Genomic DNA, 21,589 nt, shown 5'->3' with positions numbered 1-21,589 from the left:
TCTAGCTTTAAAAACCAGTTATTTGAACAGTAAGACTGCTTTAAATATTTTGCAGATAATTCTCTAAATACAGCCTAGTTCAATCATAATGAAATTTGAAGCTGAAATAAGGCTAATATTCCCAGTTACTGTTGCTGATGGTAAGAGAAGCTTCTATAATCTTAAAATAAGAAAAAATTATGAAACATCTTCATCTATTCTCTGTATAGAATATGAATTAAGCTATCAAATTTCTTCTGGAAAAAATATTGATGATTTTGTTCTATAAAGGTAAGGAGAATTAAATTATATACAGTCAAAAGTCTTTAATCCGGACTCGTCGGGACTTCGGCGATTCCGAATTATCGATTTTTCCAGATTATAGATCATCAGTTTAAATCTGGTAAGATGGCATGCAGAAGTTATAAAATTAAAAATATGAAACTGTAATTTATGAAATAAAGAACAATTATGATCTAAAGGATATCAAAATTGACAAAAAAAAAAAGCTTAATATTTATTTGTTTTTTTTATTAAACATTTCTTTCAATGTTAAGTTGTTTTGTTTTATGTGATAATACTTTCTCTTTAATTCTATAAACAAACATAATTTCTTCTTCAGTTACAAAGTTCCGCTGGTCAAGTCCTATAATTGCTGTGTCGAGAATACCGACTAATTTGTCAATCGAAATTTTTCCGTTTTCAATAACCTCTGTGTCACTTTCTTCACTATCGGAAGCGAATTATAATGAGGAGGAATTTGATTTAAATCATATCAAAGACGGAGTACATGGAGATAAAATACTGCATTTAGTAAGGAATTATAAGACAAATAAAATAAAAACATCTGCCCTGAAGATAAGGATAGTGCTGACAGATCAACTTCCAATTCATTGCGCGCCATGTCGTTCCCTTTCCCCGCAGAGCAGCGTGAAATTGATAAACATATTTCGGAATGATTAGATAATCAAAGGATATGCCTTTATCCATTTTTTGCAGCAATTCCACTTTTGGTTTAATGGACTTCGAAACATACTTTCGCTTTGTAGATCCTTTACATATTAGTAAATATATATCGGAAATTCTATTTGACATAATCGAAAGTTCAAGCTTACTTTTATAAAATTGCTGTAACAGTCTGCAAAAAATAATAAGCCGGATCCAATTCGAAGATTAAGGAACAACGCAATCTGCAACATTACCTGAATTAGATAATTTCAGCTTAGCTTATACCGTCCGTTATACATTAAACGCGCTTGCGTAAACGTATTATGCGCATGCGCACACGCATATTCGCAGCCGTAAAGGTCTTACGCGCATGCGTCGCTTTGACGCATGCGCAGAAATTTTGTAAATTTGAGGTCCGGATTATATATCATTCCGGATTATGGGTGTCCGAATTAACGACTTTTGACTGTATATAAAATTACATAATTAGTACAGCATTTTTTACATTGCTATCTATTCTGTTTCTTTGATATTTGCTATTTTTTAAACATTTCTCAGTTTATAAATATAGATCATTAATTGTAACATAATTTTTCTGAATATATAAAGCTATGATTGAACATATTATAAGTAATAGAATGTTGTGATTTGAAATATTTATCTTCAATGAATATGAAAGCGTATAAATATCATTAATTTCAATAAACATAGGGGTATGCCTCTGCTTAAGGCAAAAAAATATCTATGTAATGCTCTACTTAGTTAGAGTCAGCATTGCAATATATGTTTTAAAAATTCCTCAGTGTAGCCTCAAAAATATGTATTGATATTTATAATTATAAAAACACATAATTTCTAGACCTTTCACCAGAAAACGTTGAGGCATTATTTCCAATTCAACCAGTTCTTATGATTCAGAGAACGTAAAGAGATAATATAAAAATCAGCTCTGTGCTTCAAATCCCTAATGCATTATTTATTAGTGGAGGACTTTCTAAGGGAAACTGGCTCGTATACACGTTACACATGGGTAAAACCACGAAAACGGCCATGCAGCCAACCCATTTGCGGGATTTGAACCTTGGACCGAACTACCAGTGTTCAGAGACTTTACTGCTCGGCCGCTGGTGGGCCCCTATTTCTAAATAATGTCATCTGGTGTGACCGCACAGATTCTAGTGCCAGCTCTCATGAGGTTTCAGGTGGTTTATAGACGTCTTTTATTTCCTTTCAGAGGGAGATGTAAATGCTCCAAGTCCTTATATGCATCATAAGAGAGTGATTTTTTATTACTGAAAAACAGCTAAAACAGAAGCAAAATGCATGGTCTTTTTCTTCACTATGATTAATTAATTATGATCTCCATTGTTCAAGTCCCTGATGCAATGATTTGGTGAATATTTTCTAAAATAAAATAATTATCCCCTTTCTCTAGCAGATCTTTCAGTTCTTTGGCATCAGTTACAGAAGGATTCTATCTTATCACATCAATGTTGAAGTACATTACTCAATTTCTTTTATGAAGAGAAAAATGCTAAAGCAATGCAATTATTGCTCTCATTATTACTAATGTCAAAATTACTAGGATAACACGTCCTGATTTTGGTGGGACAGTCCTGCTTTTTGGAGGACTATCCCGTGCCCCACAGATTTTTAAAAATGTCCCGCTTTTTTAGAAAACATCTGCATTTCTTATTTTAAATGTACTGTTAAAATATATTACCTATTATTTATTAATTATTATAGTAAATATAAAGAAATAAAAAATACATAAATAAAAAAAACACATAAAATGTATGCAGAGTACACTAAAATAGGCGATGTAACGAGTTAGATTTACTCGGTGGTGTTCGATCATTGTCGTTACGTCTTGTCAAGGAATATCTATTGTTAATGGAGGAACAGCTAGCATTAGCTCAAGGGCTATTTGCTTTCTACACTATAAACCAAATCAAAGTTTCAGATCAATTGATTGTACATCATAAATGATCAAAACATTGTACGACAAAAAATTTGCTGAAGCAACGACAAAAACTGAAGCAATTATTTGTAATGTTTTTTCACTATATTCGTTTTCACAATTGCAGAAACAATTGGATTTTAAATGCACATTTATATCCACATATTATGATGCTTCCAACCACAAAAATTTTAAATTATTTTCCACAATTGTTAAACTTTTTGATCTAGAAACAGAAATTAAAATTAGAATATTAGATTTTATTTCACTGCCGGGTGAAACTTCAGAAATAATTTTTGATTCAATAAATACTATTTAAAAAAATAATAATTTGAACTATAAAATCATTGCCTATTGTGAAGATAACACTAATGCAAATTTTGGTGGAAAAGCTAGAAGAAGCATCAATAACGTTTTTACGAACTTAACGAACATTTGAACCACAAAATTATTAGAGTAGCTTGTTGGAAAGAAGGAACGGAAGACCCTCAGATGTATCCCCAGGGGTGTTCTCTATCAAAATTTGGATGGCTGCAGCATTAACGTAGTGGAATTATACCTGTATTACCAACAGTTTAATTTGCATATTCCACCACATGATGAAATGATGCTTGGTAATGAATTTGGAAAGAAATGAAGGACAGAAGATATGCTTCTAGTTCCATATAATTTGATATTAGTCTAACACTGACATACAGTGTGTTCATTTTAAAGCAGATAAGAAACAAAATCATTATTTCAGTCTTGTATCTCTATTATTACAGTTGTTTTAAAGGGAGAATCAAGTAATAGAAAATAAAATAAAAAATAGAAATGCAAAACTCAAATAATGATTTTTTTAAATGATTTGTCTTATAATAAATGCACTGTGTTATGAATAACACAACATATTGCATTACACTTTACTCATATCTTATCACAAGCAACTTCAGTCCCGTCTTCTCTAGGATACTATGTTCAGCTGTTTCTTTGTAATATACATGTCAACAACCTTATATTTATGTTAGAAGATAGGGATGTAAATGTATTGATGTATGCTGAAAATTTGGTGACATGGTCTTCCATCCTCAAAAAAGGTACACAGAAATAGTTAATTAAATGATGTCATGAAGACTTGAGTACTTGGTGCCAATTAAATAACATGCATAGAAACAGAAAAGCCTGCCTGTATAACTTTTGTATTGTGTCACAAGCCTTTTGACTTGGAGTTTTATATAATAATATCCATGTGCCTCAATACTAAACTTTTAACTAAATGGGAATTGTCTTAAATAGAAATTTGTCTTGGAATTAATGGATTGGAGGAATTATCATTGAAATAATTGTTTCTAAACTTTTAACTACATGGTAATTGTCTTAAATAGGAATTGGTCTTGGAATTAATGGGTGGAGGAACTAACGTTAAAGATAAATAATTTTTTCAATGTAATTAAACAACAGGAGTAAGGTGGGGATATGCGACTTCCACTTTATTTACAACTTACAAACCTACTTACTGTTATGAAATATTCCAGCACTCAATTAATAACTGCCTTTGAGGATTTGAAGAACAAATTGGAACAAATGCAAAATCAGATTCTTCACCTTGACTGGCATTGAAAAAAACAACCCTAAGAGTTACTTTTATACTTAACTGGACAACTGTGCATGTCTCATGAGATACAAATTTCCAACTCAAGTTTCAACAACATTCTTAGACTTTCATAGATGTCTCGGATAAACTTTGAGCCACAAAGCTTGAAATTCAGCAGGGTTTTGTTTAATTTACATTGAGGGAAAACTCAAAGATTTTGATGATTTACTAGACTGGTGCCCTTGTGAAGATACAATAGTTGTGTTTTGATTAGCAGTGGAATATCATTGCTGGGCTGTCCACATGAGTAAGACTGGAATTTTTAATAGTCTTGATTATCTCTGCCATTCTGGCTTTATGGATAGTGATCACTTCCTTCTTTGTCCTGCTCTAATAAAGAATTCTCTACTTAAACATAATTGGGAAGCTCGAAATAACATGAGACTTTTTTCACACTATTTTAAACTTTAGTAATTTAAATTTAGCATTTTAAACTTTAGTAATTTAAATTCTGGCTTGGCTATTGAATTCTAATTTTATGCTTATGTGCTATATTTTAATATTGTTTTATCACCTAAGGACAAATTTTCAAAGGTTTTTCTTTTCAAGTATATAGTTTACGAAATTTAACTCATAATATCCTAAAATATGATTTCAACTAACAAGGAATAAATAACATTTTTATGACTTGAGTATCAAGTATAATAACTGAAATTCAAATATTTCTTATTCGTAACATATTTTACTTGTATTCACTATCAAACATGCCAAACTTGAATAACACTGAATCTTGAAGGATCTTAATATCCAGTACTGTAAGCCTGAATACAGATGATACTGTAAGCAGCTTCTGTTTTATTACTTGATAAATACAAAGTTCTAAGATTGAAAACGAGGAGAAAAAAAAAAAAAAAAAAAAAAAAAAAGATTAAAAACCTAGGAATTGAAATACCACAACATATAAGGGAGAGTTAAATAAGCACGTAACTAAAAAAATAAGAAAACTGTAGCATGTTTTTCTTTAGTACTACTACTTTAATACATTTTATTACCTGTTACAACAAGTTTGATTGTTATGGCATTTGGATTTACAAAGTAGATCAGCTGATTTGCATAAACAGATGTTCGTAGTACACTTTTTTTAACAGCTGCATTTTCTAAGTCCTTGTACCCCAACTAAAGAATTTTTTTTTTTTTTTACTATTTCACATACACTTACTTCTTCTATACCAACTTCTTCAATGTTCAAAAAATTTTTCTTTACAAAAAATAAACTGCTTTCCTGTTTACAACGATTTTAATTTACCGAACTTACTATCAAAAACATAAAAACTCATCATCTTAAATATCTCTAATAACGGCTATTATTGATTTTGGATCCATTTTTGATCTATCAATATCAGGTACTTTTATTTTAACATTTTTCCAAAAGTATTTGTCCAAATGTAGGTTTCGGAAAGTTTTTAGTAGACACAGTCTTCATCTTCTTTGCCTGCTTCTGAAGTCCTTCCTTAACTGTCTCTCGAAACACTTTCACATTTTGAGTTTTCTTGATAATTGCACCCGTTGTGTCAGAGCATATATCTGGTTCTTTCATTTCAATTCAAACTTTAGTATCTGCTTCCATTGTTATGTCTGATTATTTTTCATATGCATTATTATTATCTTGCAATTCTAAATCAACTGTTGATTCGAGATTAGTTTTCCCATTTTCTGTATTAATCACACATTCATTAGTAATACATACTTATAACTTTTTTCTAAATCCTGTTCAGTGGTCATGTTACTAATCAAATTATGTGGCAAAACTGAGTTAGCAAGTCCTAGCTTCATAAGACAACTTTGCAGGACATCACAGGATAGCTTCATTAAGATGAACATTTGAATCCTTCCTGATATGCTTTGTTTTTTTATTTTTGAACAAATTTTAATCCTTCTGACCAATTTCCTATCTTATTTGTTTCCAACATGTTCTCAACATCTTGGTTCACCCGTTCGACAGAACTTTGTGACTGACTGTGTCTCGGTTTTCAGTGAGCTATTTTTATATCACTCCACATTTCACATAAACTGTTTATGATTTGATTTGGTTGCGAAATTCCCTCCTATTATCAGAGTGAAGAATGCTCAGGGCTCCAAAAGCTATGAAAATATCCAGAAAGTGATATGCTACTTCAACAATTCTTTTACTGTGTAAACATCAGAGTAGGACAAATTGTGCAAGATGATCTTGATGCACTCAAATGAATTTCATATCATGATCAGTATTGGACTGCATATCTATTAGGTTGACTTGGCATCGAGAATTCATTTCACTATGCACAACTGATTTAATTACAATCCCATCTTTCACAGTTTTTTGTTTCTTCTGACATGGTTCGCATAGTCTTAAATATGTGAAAATAGGTTCTACTGTTACATTCTTGTACTTACGATTCAGTTCTTTAATCATGCAAGTTCTTTCACCATGGCCAATTGCAATATGAGTGCTGTGTTAAATACTTCATCAGTTGTAACATAATATAGGATTTTTGCAAATAGTGATATTATAAGTTTGTCCTTTCCTCCAATTAGAATACGACAACATTTCAACCTTCTGTAATGAACTGTTTGTTTCTCCATCACATATTTCTCACTTGTTAAATAAAAGCAGTTATCAGGCTTATTTTTTACAAATTCAGACAAAATGTCATAATCTTTTTCCGCATAACATCACTCATTTCCCATCAGCAAAATAAAAAAAGCAAAGTATGTAAAAATGGAAACAAACTTCAGGGAAAGTGCAGAATCACCCCTGTTTAGCACATTTCTCAAAATCGCCAACTTGAAAATAACAAGTCTAAGAATTGCACAAACTCAGTGTCCATGTACACAACGACCTATTTTTGCTTAAAATAATATCAGAGAATTACACAAACTCGGCACTACGCACTCCCTTGACTTTGTCCATGTGAACATCGATAAGTGGGCGATTCTGCACTTGCGCCCAAACTTCTTCTTTTTCAGATCGTAGCTGCTTACACTTGTTTAAATTATGTCCAAGTTAGACTGCGAATGGTGCAAATAAGGAGAGGCAGGAACAGAAAAGTGTCATGACGGAATTTGTGTGCGGAGGCTTATTCAAGGTTGATTTAAATCCCTCGTTTCAGGATTCTACCAGAAGGCATTTGGTAACTCCTCGGTTTTACCTCAAAGGCTGAAGTGGAATCATATTAAAGCATACTTCGAGCTTTTAACAAGCTACTTTGGTAAAAGCTAGGTTTTACTGGTAAAACCTAGGATTTACCAGACTTTAGGATCTTACAGTAACATATCTCCATTCATACTGCTTATAATATTTTACTCGTAAAATGTATACGATTCTCTTATATTCTTATATATATTGATTCAAATAATGAATAAAACTTAAATGCAGTAATGAAAAACAAGTGCAAATGATTTTTTAAAAAGTACGTAGCTTTTTCATAATATTTATTAAATTATAAAATGAACAAATATAATTTTTTCACAATTTTTATTTATTAAATTATAAAATGAACAAATATCATTATTTCAAAATTCACAAAATTACACATATATACAATAGTTAATATATATTATTAGTAATCTTCCTTTTACTTACTGTTTATTCCTAACCTACTTTTTTTCTTTATTACAGATACTTTAATAATCCCATTAAAATATTCTCGTGCTTTCATTTTAAATGATGTTATGATCATCAGTTATGTTATGATCATGTTATCAAAAACAGCAGTAATATTAAAGAATATGAAGATTTAAAAATTATTAGATCACTGCTCGTATTTTGTTATACTTCTAACTCGGAAAAAAAAAATCTTCCGGATTCTACAATTCTGAAGTTTTAGTTACATGCTCCATTACATAACGCATTTGTAATCTAAGTTTGTTTTATTTGGTTATTAATGCAGTTATATGTAATCATGTCGAAACATTTATCAATACGTAATGGATGTAGTTACCAAATAATTTTTTGCCATCGGTGTTTGTTTACATCATGATTAATTAAGGATTTTCTATAAACTAAACTTCTCGAAATTCACATAAAAAAGTGGAAAACAGCCAATTATAGTAACCCAGACAAATAGTTTGTGACGTATTGTTGCCACCAGTCACGTGAGACCCGCTAACTTCCGTAAACCGTCAGCGTTTGTAGTCGCATAATTGTAACGGACTTGCGAAAATTCATCGAACGCAAAACTTTGCACAATGAGTCTTTTTGCCACGGGAAGTCTATTTTTTGCCTCAAGACAGGCAATAATTTCCGCACAGATGGCACTTTCTTTTCTTTGATGTAAAAGTCTTGTATAGTCTGCCGTATAACGCATTTGTCAAAATCGTCAATTTCGCACTTATGATTAGCAGGGCTTTTACGTTTCTTTCCAGGCGTATTTAGAAGTTGATCTTCCCCCATTGTTGATACTTCGCGCTTAATTTTTTTAATTGTATACTCCGATACTCCAGTAGCTTGCGACGTTCTCTTCAAAACTTGAGGAAGAGGAACTACTAAAGAGTTCGCCGAAGCTTCAGAAGCGCAAAATTCTGCGACATTGTACACGATTTGACGTGCCTGAGACTTTAAAGGTTGACCTTTCTTAAACTGGAAGGGCATTTTAAAAAATTGGCGATTAACAAAGCACTATGAAAATCAAGCTAAATAGAAGCAAATTTGAACAAATACCAGTACAAAAGATATAACAACGAGAATAAAAATAGCTAATAATAATAATATAAGGCTTAAGAAAAGATGCGTGCAGCTGGAATGAAACCAAGAAGACGAATGATAAACTCTTTTCCCTTCAGCCAACATTCGCCAAAAATAAAATAACAATAAAGCAACCCTTGGTTCGTCCCTATTTGAAATATACTAGCCCTGTTGCTATAGCGACCGCCACCCGCCAGACACCGTGGCGGGAGGTGTTCTTACCGTAGACAGACAGTATTAGCTCAATAGAATCTCATTGGTCCATTTTCGAAACCCCTCCCTCAGTGGCTACGCTGATGTGCACTTGTGAAATATGCGTACCGTTGTTTTATCACAATGCGAGAAATATACATACATTTATTGCAGATTTTTCAATTTTAATTTCTTCAAATATAATGCAGGACTCTAACATTTGGTGGCAACAGTTGGAAAAGTGAAACGGACATTAAAGTGATTCAACGCAAAATCGCAAAACGAAAACAATAGTCCTTCAGGGACAAAGCCCCTTTGAACTAATTATCCAAAAAAGTGGAACTAATTTACCAGTGAGCTAATTTTTGCATTCCAAATTTCCTCTTATATTAAAATTTGTAATCAGAAATAACTGATATAATAAACTACCGAACGGGATGTATTATAATTACAGGACATCAGTTATTACGAAATTCATTCATTCATCTTCTCTTCCCTTGTAAAATGCTTATTTCTAAATTGAACTTTTATAATTTCCTCAAAAATTATCGTTTTGAAAAATTTATGTATATTATTCAGGAAAGCTTATAGTGAAATTACGTAGTTCAAAATACACTATATTTTCTCTGATTAAAATTTTCACGTAATGACAAACGAGTGCAGCTGATTTGTTCCAGATACATTTGTAATAAAATGACGAATTACATCCGCGTAAGAAAATAGCTGAGGAAGCTGTTTTCTTCTAAAAATTGAATTTTGTCATTTTTATCCACAGTTTGAATCTAACAAAGACACAAGTGTGGTTTGGTGACTTTCCCCCCCCTGGCTTAAGATATTAACACCCCGAAAAAAATTACCACAATTCTCGATTAGTGTTTACTGAATATTATGCTGTCTTTCAAGAACTGGCAAAATAAGCATTTCTAAATTTGAAGGAACTTCAGTCGCAGATCAAATTTTTAAAAAATACTTAGCATTTAATCACTAGCTATTACTAAACTGCATCAATTTACAAAATATCTAGTGTAACTATTTACGGAATTTTTTAAAATAGAGGAAATTTTCCACTAAACGTCATGCAAAAATATCAGTTAAATTGCGTTACATTTTCGTATTTTATATTCCAGTGATACTAACCATAACATATTGTTACGAAATGTACAGGCGCGGTAAGATGGCTTCCCCCCAAAGCAGTTTTAGGGTTACCATAAAATGGCAAGGGAAGGCAAGAGTGCCACATTTGGCGAGAAATCGCCCATTTGGCGACGTTGGGCGACAAAATTGGCGATATGCTAGTGACGGATGTAAAACCTTCTGGAACGAATTCTCACCGGTTTAGCCCAGAATGTTCTCGAACACAAGCCAAAAACTATATAAGCCCTGCTGGTTCGCAGTCAGTTAGTGTGGGCCTCGCCTAGCGAGCTGATAGAGAATGCCTCGTCTAGAGTGCGAGTTAGTATCGAGTTGGTGTCTCGTCTAGCGAGTCAATCCCTGCGGAGTCGATCCGAGTTGACAGCCGGGCAGCGAGTGCCGAATGGGTCGTCGAGTTCACCGAAGGAGTCTCTTAGTTTATCGCGGTTAGTACATTGTCGAGAGAGCATGTTGAGCTCTGGGAACGACTGAACCGAAGAGCCGGGAGCCGTGCTCTGTGTGCCGTCGAGTGCATCGCGAGTTGTAGCGTGGAGAGTCTCGAAAGTACGGGGAGTTCCGAGAACGACCGAGCAGAGTCGGGAGCTGTACTCTGGTGCTTTGCAGTGAAGCTGTCTCCATCGTGATAGCCTGATAATCTGGAGGCTGTGTCGCTGATCGCGTCAGAGTGTTTATAGTAGTTCATCGACGACTGTAAAAGTGTTTTGGATCTGTCTTGATTAGTACTGGCTAAATAAAGTGTTTCGATACTTCATCAAGTGTCGTCGTTATTCACCCCAAATCCACGCGAACCCCGTACGAACGTGACGGAAGAAAAAAACGTAACAACTGGTGTCAGAAGAAGAAAAACGTAACAGTATCAATTATTTATGAAAAAATTATACATATTAGCTGCTAATGGTAACAATAATTTATTCCAACTCACGTGGTATGTGTGAATATATTTCAGAACACGTGGTTATTTCATAAATATGTTTTACTACACAAATATTCTCCAACCCTTTTAAATATGCTGTAAATTCGGTTAATACTTTCTTCACTGCGATTTCTGGCAAAATAACATATTTTCCTTCTTCTTCAATGGCCAGACAGCTCAGGATCGGCCCTTGCCTTCCTCAGAATCGAATTCCAAGCTCTTCTATTCCTGGCCAAGGATATCCAATTGGTTATTTTTAAAATTCTTAAGTCTGTTTCCAAACAGTCGAGCCACCTAAGTTTAGGTCTCCTTCTTTTTCGGGTGCCGAATGGTCTGGTTGAGAAGATCTTTTTAGTTACTCGATTTTCATCCGTTCTGCACAGGTTGTCCTGCCCATTTAATTTTCTGAATCCTTATATATTTTACTATACCTATTTCTTTAAATGATTTATAGAGTTCAGCGTTAGTTCTTCTTCTCCAGATATTGTTACATTTTACGCCACCAAAAATACTTCTCAAAATGTTTCTCTTTCAAAGACAGAAATGATACTTTTAGATTTTTCTGTCATTGGCCAGGTCTCAGCAGAGTATGTAAGAGAATGGGTCTGATTAAGCTTTTGTAAATTAAAATTTCGTTTTACTGCTAATGAAGTTAGAATTCAAGTATTTTTTGTGACCGAAAAAAAATCGGTTAGCAATGCTAACCGACTCTAACTTAGCAACTGTGACTCTACTACGGATCTCGGGCATTAAATCATTGAGAGTATTAACTTCTGGTCCTAAATATTTAAATTTGCCAACAGTTTCAAATTTGTAATTAAATTACAAATTAAAAAATAAATAAATATTTTTATTTATTTCAAAATAGGGGCTGCTGTTATTACCACATGGCATGCATTCAGTTTTATTTTGGTTCATTGCTAGATGCATTTTACTGGCTGTAGCCTCTAGAAATGTAAAAGCCTCTCTAAGTGACTCAGGAGTGCGTACGACTATGTCAATATCCTCAGCAAACGCAAAAATCTGAACAGACGTCTTTTATGATTTTTTGGAGGGTAAGGTTAAAAAGCAAGCAGGCCAGTGCATCACCCTGTCTAAGCCCATTTGAACATATTTTCCTACTTGACGGCAATATTTTTGCGGACCTCGTGCACAAGTGATCCAGTAAAATCAATTCATGTGCAAATGAAACGAATTAGTACATTCCCTGAATAAAGAAGGCAAGGATTTTTAAGTGTTATAAAAATATGATGAAGAAATTCAAAAATAAATTTTCAATATTTTCCAATTAATTAAAAAAAAATTCCTTTGAGGTGTAGGATTATATATTATGTATCTTGATTTTCTGCATAGTAACTTCTTAAGCTAATCGCAAAAATTGATGTTTATATCAAATGTACTCCACTTGGACTTTGGCAGCTGAGGATGATGGTTCGGTAAAACCATGGAAGTCCTGTGAAAATTTGCAAATATAACTCTGATTTTTGTTGTTTGACTTCTAAATAACTTTCAGTTGGTTTCTCTTGGCATGCTTCATTTGCTCGCTTCAATACTACGTGCATGATATATACATATGTATACTTAACTTTATTCTCTTAGCTCTTGGAATAGTTAGAACGAACCGTATACGCGTGTGTGCGGTTGTTGGTTGCATTTAATGTATATGCCAATGCAGGTAAAGAAAATATTTCGTTGTTTATTATTGCATATGTTATCTTGCTTCAGTTGGGCGAAATATAGGACGGTTGTGTGTCTTAGAGAGGGAAGACCCTTTTCAGAGCTTTCCGTGGAAACTGGATCGTAGTTTTGCTATTGCAGTAAATTTAAATATAATTCTAAGAAAAGGGCTATTTCTTGTTCAAATTATTTTACAGTAAAACAGCCATATAGTATGTTACAGATTGTAAAACAAACAAGAACCAGTACAAGTTGAAGCCTTAGAAGCTAGAAGCCTGAAAATTCATGCGAATTGCACTGATTCTTGTCCGCTTCAGTATCTCGAAAATTTTTTCTTCATTTTTAACCTGTATTGAGTCTAAGTCTTTTTTTTTCTCATAATCTATAGATTTTTATTTATGTAACTTAGAATACTTGCATTTACTTATAGCCGCGTATTTGTGTTATAATATTATGTAGAATAATGTTAATAGAAGAGAACAGTAACGATTCCTTCAATGTGGGAGTAAAGAAAATGAACACTTATAGTTTTTTCTATATTTATTAAATTTTACACTTCAGAAATTTAATAATAGTTAGAAAAAACATATCACATGCAAACATATAACCTTCTTTTTTATGCATATGACCAGCATACTACATATTACACATATCATATTACGTATTTCCATCAGTTTTTAAGTTGCAGATATTTTACCAATAATGGAGGTAGTCCGAAATGAACTGGAGTCTTCGACATTTCTAACGTTTTTTCTAGATATTCTTTTAATCTCCTTATATGGTACTGGGTCTATAAAGGAAAACACTGCTCCGATTTCACTGCACCAGTTGGACGCTGCACGAATAACATGATTTAATAGTTGAATACATCTTTCACGTAATTGCTCCAAATTTTTCTCCCAAGAAGTATTCAAAAGTAGTTAAATAGTTTTCCCAGTTTTGGTCCCGTAAATTAGCACCGCAAGTGATGAGTAAGTCAACTAGTCTCTGGCTTCCAAATAGAGACGCATAGTGCAATGGAGTAAAATCAAATCTGTCACGTCTATCGATATCACTTCCCCCCAAAATTATTTTTCGAACTAAATTTTCCTGTTTCTCTATAACAGCAATATGAAGCGCAGTTTCTCCCTGATCATCAACAGCATTAATGTCAGATCCACGTCTATCGACAGCATATGTATAAATTTGATCAATTGATTTTGGTGCGCGTTGCATTATCTCAGCACAATTTCCTATCGCATACACCAGTACTGTACTCCCAAAACGGTCGACATGGTTAGCCTAAACAGAAATTTGACATTAAAATTTCATATTAAAATATTATAACAAGAATTATAAAGTGTTCCCAAACAGTTGATGAACTGAAATGTCACAATAAATTCTATACTGCATGTTTTATTTTTAGCCCTGAAGAGACGTTAGCCCCGAATGAGATATTAATTTCGAAAAGGTATTTTGCTTTGACTCACTCTAAACGACGTATCACTTTGTTGCCACTAAATATGATCACCTTGCGTTATGTTTAAAGGTATTAGGTAATGAAGAATTTGCATGAATGTATGCATGTTTCTCGCACTTTGAAAAAATAACGATACCTAGAGAGCAATCAAATTTTGAATTACGTAGTCCTCCACCTAAAAACATGGGCACTTGGAAGCCGGAATTTCTTTTTTGTCTATTTATTTTATTAGTTTATTAAGCATTTACACAACATCTACAAATTTTTAGAACTGAAGGCATTATTAAAGGGACCTGATAAAGCAATTTTACCACTGCTTTCCTACTAATAATTAATAACATTTTACCAATTTTATGGGCCTTTTCGATGTGTGACGTTTGTGGCAAGGACATTTTTTTCCCTTCATTATGCTTTTCTGAAACAAATACTCTCCTGAGATTTAAACCAAATTTTAAGAAGTAATAACGACATAATTATGCTCACAATTCTCACGATGATACCAGTGTTCTCATGTGTGTTCTTTTCCCTGTGGAGCGTTTTAAGACAAGCTCATAAAACATAAATCAGAACGCACAATATGATCAAAATAAATAGTATGTAACACTTTGACATATAACTCTAGAAATTAATTTCATTATTTTCTATAGTTTTGCCTAAAATAGAAATTTGTGAACAGCTGAATATATGCCCGAAAAATTGGACTATGCGTATAATTGCAAAACAATTTTTAATTTATTAACTGAAAAAAAATAAATAAATAAAAAAGAGGCCAAAGTAGCTTTGGTTGTCAGTAAATTTGTCAAATTTGATGGCAAAAAGCAAATTTTGAACTGCGTAGCGATCTGCGGGGAATGACATACATTGCTAAAAAATTAATTCTAAATATTTATCATTTAAAAACACTGATTTGAACCGTTACTTACGTTTGCACCAGCGTGTAAAAGCAGAGAAGCAACTGGCGCTGCATATTGTGCGACATTATGTACTATTCCGTTTTGAGGACCGTAAAAAAATTCCAGCGAAAATGTATGCGCAAAAAAGCGCCAAATCTAGCAAACGCGACCATTTAACAGCGCGCCAAATCTAGCTTACACGCTGATTTAAATTGCGTAAGTTTAGATAGGTCTATATTTCTTAAGACGCCATTGAAATACTAGTTTAATTTTTAAATCGTCGTTTTTTGATAACGCTGTGGATTTAACAATTTGGGAATTGCCCAGTGACGAAAAGTCTGCAATAGAATTTTTTTTGAAAGAAAAGGCATCATTCATTATAGAAAATTATGTTTGAACAACCATGGAGATGAAATAATGCTTTAGCGATAACTCAGTAGCGAAAATAGGGATACAGGAATCCACTCTATTTTCGCCTATATGTTTAGTTATGTTTAGCCTTTTTTTATATAAATTATAATAATGATCTGAAATAGTTATTTACTCTTATGCTTCCATTCAGTTATGTTTATCCATTTTTATATAAATTATAATAATAAAAAAGGATTATATGAAATTAACCTTTTATCTAAATTAAAACAAAATTAATCTTAGTTATTTACTATTGTACTTCCTTTTTTTGCGTTAGGATTGCCGCAATTACTTTTGGCAGCAATGGCATCAACAATAGTTTGACGATTTTTTACGGTCCTCAAAACGGAATAGTATCCTAAATATTTATCATTTAAAAACACTGATTTGATTCAGTTACTTACGTTCGCACCAGCGACTAAAAGCAGAGAAGCAATTGGCGCTACATGTTGTGCGACATTATGTACGGTTTTCAATAGAGGACTGCCTCATCGGTGGTCTTCTGCAAATACACTGCATTCTTCTGACAAAAAACACCGAACAACTTCAGAATGACTATATTCACAAGCAAAATGTAAAGGAATACGTCCAGTCTTATTCGGCGGATCAAGAATACATGCCGGTGAGTTCTCAGTTAACAGTGTTATAATGTCTGAAAAATAATGCGTACATCAGCTTTAAGATTAATTCGAAAACAAGAACATGATTATCGATGATAATACGTAATTAGAAATGGGAACTGGATTCATTTTTATGGAGTAGTAACACAACATAACGGAGTTATGCATTTTCTAACGGTTCCTCGCCAAATTTACTCTGAATTATTTTCCCAATTTCTACAATTAAAATAATCTATTGAGGGAATTTTAGAACAGAAACTATGCGTTATATGTTCAAACAGAACCTGCTTGTATAACGTTTTTGAGGAAACAAAATACAACAGAAAGTTTATATATACGCTTACACATTTTATCTATATACGTTGGCTCTTAGCTACGAAAACTCATAAAATAATTAATGAACTAAAGGAAAAAATAAATAATTTATCGTATAATTTAATGGGAATATGACATTAAAAAATTATCTTTACGAAATTCATCTAAAAATTTTTATTACGAATAACAAAACCGTAGATTTAAATGCTATGTGTTTACAATGGAATGTTTAATTTTAAAAACCTTTTTTAACAATGAATAATCATTCTTTTAACTTCAATAATGTTATTACTATTTACAGTATAACAATAAGATATATTATTTTCAATTTTACATTTATATATATGTAAGATAAAAATGTATGAATCAGAATTATAATATAACTATAAACATTAATTCTTCCTCTCTATTCTAAAATCCTAATAACTTATCTGCATTGCGTCATTCAAATTAATCATGCGATCTTACGTAACCGTTAATACCAGATGCCTCTTGACAACCAATCACCGAATTGTAAACCAAAACTTTTCTCTTCGCGTGCTTCCATCCTTCATAACTACACACTTCAGCTTTTGCTCTCTACTGTGCTAAGATGTAATTTCGCTGGCTTGCTTTCTATCTCAACAATATCAAAAATGTAAATCTATTGTGGAAAGGCACGACTAGAGTGCCAAGTGATTGTGGCCACAAATATCAGTTGCAAATAAAAATGGAATTAAAACTGCCTCGACTGCCAAGTTCTTTAAATACCACACAATCAAAATTCTTCTTCAATATGGATCTAAGCACGCATCTACAGTGTTCTGTCTTTTCCTTGTGCTTTTATTATGACAATTAAGCCGATAGGATAGTTTTCTGCAGCCTGAAACCTCAATCGAAAATCTAGTTCTGCTCTTCAAATCATCGTTTTGTGATAAATCCAAGATAATGTGAAAGAAGTGAATCATCAAATTTGTTTTTGCAGTGTTTAAAAAATAACAGATCATTCTTCTGCTGTGGTGTTTTGCAAGTGCTTCAAAATATATTCACGCGTAGTGTTTCCAAATTGAAAGTAATCTCTCGATAAATTGAGAAGTTCGAATGCCTAGTGAAAAGGAAATCATCAGTGAATTACCGTTTAAGAATTAAGCATTACAGCGGGTTCAAGGTCGATCTGAGTTAGTGTTTGCAAGTATGTGCGACAAAAAATTATTTGCACTTCCGCTTTTTCAACAGCTCAAAAATTATTCCATTCGTGTGAATCTAGCTCAGGAACTAAATTATTTAATGTGCTGCGGATTCTATAGTTTCCATTTCAACTTTGGTTAAAATTTCTGCAATTTGTTTTGAGAAAATCTGAAATTCTTGTTCATTAATTTTTCTAATTTTTCATAAATATGTGTGAGCAAATTAAGTAACGAATTTTAAGCTATTTAAATTATTCATAGGGAAGGATATTAAGATAAGTTATTACGATTTTCGAATAGAGAGGAAGAATTAATGTTTATAGTTATATCATAATTCTGATTCATACATTTTTATCTTAGCTTCACTTAGTAGTCCTTGTGTGCTGTCGCTACGCCTTTTTCTTTTTGAAGGGGGGAATATGTAAGATAAAAATGTATGAATCAGAATTATAATATAACTATAAACATTAATTCTTCCTCTCTATTCTTACATATTCCCCCCTTCAAAAAGAAAAAGGCGTAGCGACAGCACACAAGGACTACTAAGTGAAGCTAAGATAAAAATGTATGAATCAGAATTATAATATAACTATAAACATTAATTCTTCCTCTCTATTCTAAAATCGTAATAACTTATCTGCATTGCGTCATTCAAATTAATCATGCGATCTTACGTAACCGTTAATACCAGACGCCTCTTGACCACCAATCACCGAATTGTAAACCAAAACTTTTCTCTTCGCATGCTTCTATCCTTCATAACTACGCACTTCAGCTTTTGCTCTCTACTGTGCTAAGATGTAATTTCGCTGGCTTGCTTTCTATCTCAACAATATCAAAAATGTAAATCTATTGTGGAAAGGCACGACTAGAGTGCCAAGTGATTGTGGCCCCAAATATCAGTTGCAAATAAAAATGGAATTAAAACTGCCTCGACTGCCAAGTTCTTTAAATACTACACAATCAAAATTCTTCTTCAATATGGATCTAAGCACGCATCTACAGTGTTCTGTCTTTTCCTTGTGCTTTTATTATGACATATATATATATATATATTTGTTTCAAAAGAATAAATTGAATAAATACAAATTTAATTAAATTTTAACAAACATGTAAATACGTAAAAAAGCAAATTTAAAGTTAAAATAATGTGCAAACATATAAAAGAATTAATTTTTGAACTAATTTACAATATCATTTAAATTCAGATATCATAAGTAAATCAAGTGCAAAACCAAAACATGAAAATAAATTCACCAATTTAGCAAATTAAAATTAATCTAAAAAATGTTTTTAAAATGCATAAGTGAATGACTGTTGAGCAGGCAGGAGACAGACTTATCAAAGGGAAGTTGCCTCCAAACCTAACTCTTCAATCATTCAATTCGTGTTTCGTCATTCATGCAAGCAAGGGTAAAAGTCAAAACCAAAAGTAGTGAAGAATGTCCAAAACGATATACCAACTAAGTGGTACCTTGAGTAATTATCAATTAAAAATTAAAGGTCTAAAGGAAAATACCAATAATGAAGTATTTTGAGACATAAGCAAGGAAGTTTAGTATTAAATTAAACTTTTCTAAAAAATTAAATTTTCAGAAAAATTAATTTAGAAACCAATGCATTTTAGAAACCCTTGTCTACAGAAACCTCCCCGACACGAATATGCATATTAATCGAAAAGGAACTAGACAAATTAATATAAACCAATAAGAAACCAAAAAGAACTAATTCATAATTTATAAAAATTAATTCATAATTTATAAAAAACAAATATATACTTAAAAATATAATTACATATCTAGAAAATACTTAAATACTACATAAAAAATACTTAAAAAATACTTAAAAGCAAGTAAATAGTAAGTTTTAATTCTAACTTACCTACCATATAAGCGTTGAGTCTGCAATGCAAAAGTATTTCCCAAGTGATGTAAGTGTGTTCTGCAAATTATATAGATGGCGCTAATGTAAGTAAAGTTGAGTGTCAAGCTGCTATCTTTAATATTAAAATATTTAAAGAATATAAATCTAGAAAAAATCAAAGAATATCCTAAAAGTATGTAATTCAAGTTTTAATTTTAACCGACCAACTATTTATGGTAGGGAGTTTAGTAGCTGAGCCAATCAAGTGGTTATTGTGAATTAATAAATGTAAACTTGTTTGTAATGCTAAATGTGTGTTCTGTTGAAAAAGTGTTTTTATGTTTGCACATTATTTTAACTTTAAATTTGCTTTTTTACGTATTTACATGTTTGTTAAAATATATATACATAGTGTTACGAATTTGGTATTTAAAAAGCTAATGTTAGTTCAATTATAAATTAAATGGTTTTATTTCTCGCGCAGTGCAGCGCGTGACGAATATTAAAAGAAAGCTACGCCGGAAAATTGAAAATACAAGAGCGCGTGCATTAAATAAATAAATATCTCTTTTGGATTTCGAGAAAGTACTGGAAAATTCTAGCGCGTGATTTTAAAATCTTATAAAAGGAGGAAAACATCTCAGTTTGTAGTAGTTGCTTAGTTTGTTGTTGTTTAGAAAACTACTGTTGTTGATTGTAGCGAATTCGCGGATTAGCGTTCTTTAGCTGTTTTGAATTACGTTCTATTGGACATTTGAGTAGTTAAAAGAAAACTACTGTGAGATATTGTAATACTGCGTGATAATTTGAGAAAATTTAAGCATTTTTGTTGTGATAATAATAAATTTTTGTTCATTTTTTTTATCGGACTTGTGCATTCATTTCATAACGAACCCGTACGCACGCAACAATTTTTGGTGTCAGAAGTGGGATTTGAATGCCAATAACAAGAGCGATGGAAGAGCAATTAAGGCAGTTAATATCAGCCTTTGCCTCATTTAAGGAAGAAATGAAATTGGGCCAGGAATCCGTTAAGGGCGAAATGAAAGCCGTTCAAGCTGGTCAAGAAGAAATGAAAAGAGAAATTACTTGCATAATAGAAAATAAATTTGAAGCTATGGAGGGCAGAATTTACGCAGTTGAAAATAAAGTTGGACATATTGAAGAAAAAGTTTCTTCCGTAAAAGATCATATTGAAGAAAGAGTTTCTTCGGTGAAAGAAGAAATAGAAGAAAGAGTTTCTTCTGTAAAAGAACATATAGAAGGGAGAGTTTCTGCTGTGGAGGAACGAATTGAAGGAAGAGTTTGTGCCGTCCAACACCAAATCGAACAACAAATTGATGAGAGAGTTTCTGCAGTTGCCAAGGAAATGGATACTTTAAAGAAATTCGTAGTGTCGGCAGGGAGCAGGACTGATGATTTTAAATTCTTACCAATGCCTGCTCGTCCACCTCTGAAGCTATCCACATATGATGGGAAGACCTCCTGGCAGGTGTATAAGACACAATTTTCTATCGTGGCGGATGCGAATGGATGGGATTCCCAAGCTAAGGCCTGTCATCTCGCCGCTTCTCTAAGAGCCGACGCAGGGGATATCCTTCAGACTCTTCCCGAAAACAAAAGGTTAGATTTCGAAGCTCTGTCCGGCGCCTTGGAGTTGCGCTTTGGGGAGAATTGTTTAAAAGACTACAGCAGGCTCCAATTAAAATCTCGTCAACAGAAGCCTACTGAAACACTTCAGGAGC

The sequence above is a fragment of the Stegodyphus dumicola genome, chromosome 10 (genome assembly GCF_044657685.1).
Source record: "Stegodyphus dumicola isolate Sdum_Otavi_A_Nest chromosome 10, ASM4465768v1".
Classification (NCBI taxonomy): domain Eukaryota; kingdom Metazoa; phylum Arthropoda; class Arachnida; order Araneae; family Eresidae; genus Stegodyphus; species Stegodyphus dumicola.
The sequence above is the reverse complement of the archived record's forward strand: the minus strand, read 5'-3'. Positions refer to the sequence as shown.